This window comes from Dipodomys merriami, unplaced genomic scaffold (assembly GCF_024711535.1).
Source record: "Dipodomys merriami isolate MVZ:Mamm:240054 unplaced genomic scaffold, mDipMer1.0.p SCAF_183, whole genome shotgun sequence".
NCBI classification, from domain to species: domain Eukaryota; kingdom Metazoa; phylum Chordata; class Mammalia; order Rodentia; family Heteromyidae; genus Dipodomys; species Dipodomys merriami.
This window is the reverse complement of record NW_027203193.1, coordinates 1,892,484-1,899,731: the sequence shown is the minus strand read 5'-3', so window position 1 is coordinate 1,899,731 and position 7,248 is coordinate 1,892,484. Positions and strand designations below refer to the sequence as shown.

Sequence of the window (7,248 nt, the reverse complement as noted above, 5' to 3'; positions counted from 1 at the left end):
AAACCATAAGGGAAAACCCCAAAGAAAATAGAAATCACATAGTACATTAAAAACAACAACTGCAAATAAATATCTGTTTCCATATCTTGGAGTTCTTTTTGCTCAGCATCAGCTTATATGAACATATATATGCATTACAAAACCACTGGAAAATAATATTTTCACGGACACTTTATCATGACAACAATATAAGTGTTTTTGATGGTAAAGGTGGAATTAGGATTTGTGAATTCGCAATTCTGATAAAGGAATTTCAAAAAAGTTAAAAAATTCTGACAGGTAAATTTTAACTGTTCAAACTTTTTAACAACTTTGCCTATTAAGAAAATTTAAAATTGACTGGGAAAATAGACTTTCATGCAAAGAAATCCATGGAGACCAAGCTGAGAGGGAGCAATGTGGGTGATGATGGCTAATTTTCACAGTAAAGAAACAAACCTCACAAACATTGCTGTAAATCCTGTAGGTTCCCTTGAGAATTGTCCTTACCCAGGAAACATATTCTCACTGTGAAACAATGTTGTACTGGAATTTAAATTCAAATTTCTTTTTAAAAAGGCATCAAAATTTATGAATTGAACTTTAATTACCAAACAGTAATTCTCTGAAAAAGATAATTTGGGTCAAAATATTTAGGGAGAAAGTGCCCTCCACAATGAAAGCAGGTATTGGGTATACACATTTCTGTTTATAATACTTTCCACAATGTCTTTGCATGTGAAGCACTGAAACACAGAAAAAAAATCTGATTGGATATCTTAAACCAATGATTTCTCATTTCTAAGTAGCTCACAAAATATAATATCCTTATTAACATGACATATTGAAGACTTCTTTTATTACATTAGCCAAAAAGTTTTGGGATCAGAGAATAATTGAGCAAATAAGAAAACACATTCTTAGAAGCCCTGGCTAAGCGTATTGATTTCAGCAGTAGAGGGATTCCAAAACTTTTTGAAATAGATTGTGTTAATATTTTTGCTACCTAAAGTGATTTTACAGAGCCTATTTGGCTCACTACAATGCAGAACAGATTGAGTGAAGACATGAAAATAAATTCCACATCCAAATAAAAGAGTTTAAAAAGAAAAACCATGATGATGGAGCAGTGGGTGATGCCTTATAGTCCTTCAGCTTCACTGGACTTGAAGCCAAGAAGCTGTGATTAATTGGAAATCAAGCAAGAGCTAAGAGGAGAACATAGAAGTAGGACAAAGAATTATTGTCCGTTGTAAGAGACACTGTCACAAAGTATGGATGATTTAACTCTATTCTTCTCCATACATCTTGTTGAGCAAATGCAAGACCGAGAGAAAAATAATCTAATGAAATAATTTTACAAAGGATAACTTCACTGTTCCTCATATGGTATCTAAGGAGAGTCTTTTTTTTTTATTGTGAAAAAACTGTACAGAGGGGTTACAATTAAATGGGCAAGATAATGAGTACATTTCTTATCAACCATTGTGGCTTCCTCCTTTGTTTCTCCTTCCCATCCCTTCCCAGACTCCCCCCTCACCGAAGCCTCCCCCCACCCCTAACCCCCCAACAAAGTTGTAAAGTTCGTTTTTGACATGACAACTTGTGCTTCTCATTTTTGCAATGGTCCACCTGTATCCTTATTTAAACGACGTGTTTTTCCCCTTTCCCTCCACAAATTATACCGACATCAAATAGAGTGAAAGCCGGGGTTATACTGTGGGGGAGGGACATACAAAGCAACAAAGAAATAATCATATAAATGCATTAGAAACAAATGCATGAAAAAAAAAAACATTTAAATACATATCTTAGGGATCCTTTTCCAAACATCTCCTTATCTTACCTTTTCTGCTTGACTCATACACATACTAAGTATTGAAAATAAGGGAAACGTTTCTTTGGGCTTGGCTTACTTCATTTAACATAATTTTTTCCAAGTCTAAGGAAAGTCTTAAGAGAGAAGATAAAAGTGGAGTATTCTTCGGTTTCCTCGAAGCATCTTGTTAGCAAAATATATCTTTTAGTTTAGAAGTTATTGAATCAAAAAGTGGTAGAGTCCTTATTTTTTGTGGGCCCTTTAAATACAAAAAGACTTTCACGGTAAAAGAAAAAGTTTAGCTAAATATTTGTGATCACAGCTTCTTGGACTGTATTTTCAGAGACAAAGTTTTACATTAGAGTTTGTCCTCATTAATATAGATGTTGGGTTTTCGTGGCAACCAAATGCTAGGGTGAAGTTTAATGCACTCTCTTGGACAAGATAACAGCATGATAGAAAAAAATGGTAAATATTTAGTGAATTAGTTTGACTAATTACTTTGCCAGAACAAAAAGGAAAGATATAATTCAAAATCACTTGACTTAAAAGAATGGCGAAAGAGTAGTGAAGAGAGATGAGAGAAAATATAAAGTATTTTTTTCTCTCCAGTAGAGTAATGGGTTCTTGATCCGTTTCTCCCAATCTATCTTCACAAGCTAACAAGTGTGGCTTAGGACTGGAGTATCCAGTGCAGTGAAAGAGAACTCACAGAAGAAAATATTTGCAGCAGATGAAGGTGATTTATAACCTTAGACAATCTATTTAAATCTGTTCAAAATTCTCTGCTACCCCAAACTTCCCTCTTTGAACAGTTTTGTTTGCTTTTCCCAAGACTACCCTTCATTAAATATTTAAAATTTTGAGAGGTCATATTTATCCTCTCTAGAGGTTGCTGTTTGCTTGTGATTTTTGTGTGTTTTTGTTTTTTGTTATGTTTTTAACTGAATTTCAAAATGTTGTGCAAGTATATTACAATAAATATGTCTATCTAATTGTCCAATGCTCCTGGTTCAGAGTGACTCCTTCTATCATTCTCAACCAACCCCTTCTCCAAGATTTATTTCAGATTTACCACTTTTTTGTCACATGTGTACATTGAGTATTCTAGCTGTACTTGCCCCTTGTTCCATTTTTCATTCATTCTATGTTTTTAGTATTATTCCTTTCTGGTTTCAAATTCCTGATAGTCATTCTGTTAAACTATCTGTTAATACTTTGAAAAGTTTATATACATTACATGGAGCTTCAATCCTGCATATACTTGAATGTATGTCAGCTTATAATTCCATATTTCATTCATCTGCAATAACAATTTGCCAGACTGGAGATGTGCAGCCCCTAGACATGATAATATTCTCATTCATTTGGAAGATTAATCTTTAGTCAACAAGAAAGTTTAAAAATGGCTAAGAATGTATTCCTAGCTACCAGTTTTTATAAATGGCTTTGTACAAAGTTTTGTGATTATTTTATTTGACATGGGATAATATTTTCTACTACCTATAGGTTTTGGAAAAAGAAGAAAACTAAAATTTACTACTATAGAGGAATATGATATAAATAGAAGACAGATTTTATATTTGTCACATCTCTGATGAGTACCCATATTCAAGATTTAAAGTCTTATTTCATACTATGTTAGACAGATAGGGAAAACATAAAACAACATATGATAAGACAACTATTTGTGACTTTTTAAAATGTACCTTATTAAATGATGAAATTTACTTTATTAGCTAGTGTTTGGGTTTGAATTATGGGAGGTTGATCTATTAAACACATTTCTGGAAGGCAGCTACTGAACAAAACAAATGGTGGGGGGGGGACTATTTCTACACTTTAATGAATGGTTGAATGTGTTTGGCATTAGTGCTAGGTAAATAATTCAACTCTATTGTAACTTGCTCCCTACATTTGTAAAACTTGCAATGTCACTTATTATCAACTACTTGTCAAATGTTATTTTGGTGAATGTGATTTTATAAAGTTTTGAAAAAGAATATATTTTCAGGAGATTAAATGTAGATTATCATTGGCTTGAGAATGATAGCATTTTTACACTACAGAACCAAGATTTACTGTAGTACCAGTAGTTTGAAGCATTATGGATCTTCTCAATTAATGTTTTTTTTTTTTTAATTACAATTGACCTGTAAGTCAAGTTTTCCTAGCCTTGGTAGACCAATTATGGATCTATCGTTCCCAGAACAATTTTTTTGGCCTACTTATACTGGACTGAAATCTTTCAGTAATCATTAGGAGAGGGGTATTAAAAATAATTTTGTGACATTTGTGATCTTGTTCACTCATATGGGCTGGTCATTTGTAAATTGTAAGTTTGAATTACTGTACTTTCTTTCAGATTTTGTGATCTCATATTTCATTTTAAGTTCCCTTGCATTTCACAATTGCTTACTGCTAATTCCAGTGTTGTCAGGAATTGAGATGGATTTTCAATTACTTTGTTGGCTTGTTGCATGGGCCTAGATGAGAAGTCTTGCCCTTGTTACTTGATGATGCGGATAACTGAGACCTGGGATCCTAGGACATGTGTGTCCTGCAGAAGAATAATAGCTTTTCGACATCATATCTGCAAAATTTGGGTATAATCATTAGTAATGCTTCAGAAAGATGGAGAAAATCAGTTTGGGACCAGTGAGTTAAAACAATAAACAGAGTAGCAGCTTAAAATCCCTAATAGATTAGAGGAAAACTATTTTTTTGGCAATGTGAATTCAGAAGACCAAGAACACTTAGAATGTATCACAAGTTTATACCAAAGATATTGCATTGATATTTTTATTTCTAATATGTATTCTAAACCTAATTATTTATATTCCAATACTATTTATTGGAATAAATATCTATTTATTTTTCAAATTATCAATTAATTCTAGTAAGTTTCACTGTGTGAACTAAAATATCAACACATATAAATATAAAATGTATAACTATATACAAGAAAAAGGAACACGTTTTGCAATATTCTGTTGTGGTTAGAGTATCAAATTATTTAAAGTATTTAAAGTATTATTTCATTATCTCTACCTCAGTGTTTGGTAGAGTTGGACCTAAAGCTTTACCATTTGAAGATTTACAGCCTAGTGGCAAGAGGAAACACTTTGATCAAAACATTAACAATTTAAGGCGTAATATCGAGGATAGACGTATAGACTTCTCTTGTAAATCTGAAAATATTTGGTGATAGAAAGGCAGTAATGTAAATTCCTGCCTGGTTGGATGGTAGACGGGCCAGGACATTAGTTAATCATTCATATGAACAATTTTTTCACCTTCTTGGCTTTAGATACTTTTGAAATATTAGGTATAATAACCAATTATATTTTGATAAAATACCTTCTAGTCTAAACATTTCTATCTGAACTGTTCCTGACTCTAGAGACAGGAACTTGTAATTAAGATTAGTTTTGTTCCAGTAAGAAAATCTATGCTTTCAGGGTAAGGTATTCTGGTTCGTCTGTTCCTAAATGGAAGAAAGGTAGAGGGTCAGGTTGACATTTGTGCCAATAAGATCTCATTTAGGAATTTTTAGGCTGCAGAAATTTAGAAGTAGCTCTTAAGCAAGGCTTACTTTGAATCCATTAGTTCCACAAAGCTAACTCAGCTGATAAATAAGTACTTGAAAAGCTATCCTCTTTGAACCTTGCTTTAAATTCTTCAAAGTATGATGAAATCTAAAATGAAAAAGACTTAAAATACTCATTGACAAAAAAAATTGCAAATGTGAGCAATCGACCAAACAGTGTAAGTTTTTTTCCAATATACACAGAATTTTAGAGAAGTAATATCAATAGCATTTTTAGGAACAATAAGGTTTCCTAGTTACAAATAGTCAACCAAGGATACATGCCTGTATAAAGATTGCATCATTAGCTACTTAAATTTAGAGGATACTACATGCTTCAACAGCACATCTATCCAAATTTCAATACAAAGATTAACATGGCACTTGCACAAGGATGATATGAAAATTTGTGTAGTATTCCATATTTTTCATTCTTCAGATGCAAGAAATGAAAAAGTTATTAAAAATTGATTACAAAAATACATTTGTAACAATACATGTAATTCATTGAATTGAAAGTTAGTTGGACATCAGTGTATTAAATCATCACCTTAGAAAGGCCTTTACATAGCATAACTTTTACAAAACTTTTGAAATTAGATAACATTTTTATTTTATCCCAAAGAAATAAAATACTATAAGGACCTATGGGACAAAAAGGAATCTTAAACTGTTTCTATATGGAATGCTATCTGAAATGACACATTTATTAATGAACCTATATATTAAGAAACAATGTAGAATTAAAAGTATTATATCGAGGAAGGATGAAATAGATTATGGATATTATACAAACAGAATACAGATTATCTTAAAATATCCTTTTTCAGACAAGCAATAGAAATATCTTTAGTTTCTGCATTACTCATTTCAACAGATAAGTTAAAGTTATTTCTGATTATAAAAATCACAAACTCTGCAGAAATCATTATTGATGTATACAAACAAATCTTGAATACATTTTGACATCAAAGTCCGGCAATTCACTTGGAAGAATAGCATGGAATCCATGAATTTTTAAAGTAAGATATTAATGTGGCTTTGTATTGTGAAAACATTTTGTACGGACACAAAGATGGATTGGCAATTTTGATATTTAAGAAACTTAACCCAACCATCATGACTTAGGAGAAAAATTTTTGCAGCCTTCCACAACTTCAAAGAGGTAGTGATACATACTTATCCTTTTGGCAATATCAAATGCAGCTTCTTCCAAGTTGTTCTTGACCTGGTGTGATATAATATTTCAATAGAAGGAGATCCCGCGTACCTTTGTTATTTCTATTCCCAGCAGCAAGATGCAAGTTTGTCAAGAGTTCTTTAGTTTGGGCATTGGTATCTGCATCATGATGAAGTAAGAAAGAAGCCACTCTGGTATTATTCCACATATAAGCACTATGCAGGGTTGTCAAGCCATTCACAGTTATTGCATGAATATCTGCCTTGAGCTAACAACTCATGGACAATGTCTAAGTGTCCACTGTAGGCTTCCTGATGAAGAGAGCTATACTCATCATCATCCCTAATTTTCACATGAGTGGCCTTTTTGGAAAGTAGTCTCTGCACTGAAGTAAGCCGATTATTTTCAACAGCCCAATGAAGAAATTTGCTTGGATACTTCTTCATTTTTTTCTAGCAAATGATACCATTTCTCACTTTTTCATCTAGTTCCTTGTCTTCATCAGAATTGCCTAACTAGAGACTTTGAGTACCAGTGGGAATGAGTTGTAAATGATTTCCCCAATAGTTCACATTGGTTGAAGTAGTCAGAAAAATCTACATTTTCTACACCTGTTTTTTCACCATGATTTTTTTCTCTTTTTCCATTTTTACTATTTGAAATTATTCTAACTGGAGAGTA

General features: G+C 32.4%; 1 pseudogene; it reads left to right on the top strand.

The window, feature by feature from the left end:
• Positions 1–5,719: 5,719 nt before the first annotated feature.
• LOC138830086 (U6 spliceosomal RNA) lies at positions 5,720–5,816 on the top strand (annotated as a pseudogene).
• Positions 5,817–7,248: the final 1,432 nt, after the last annotated feature.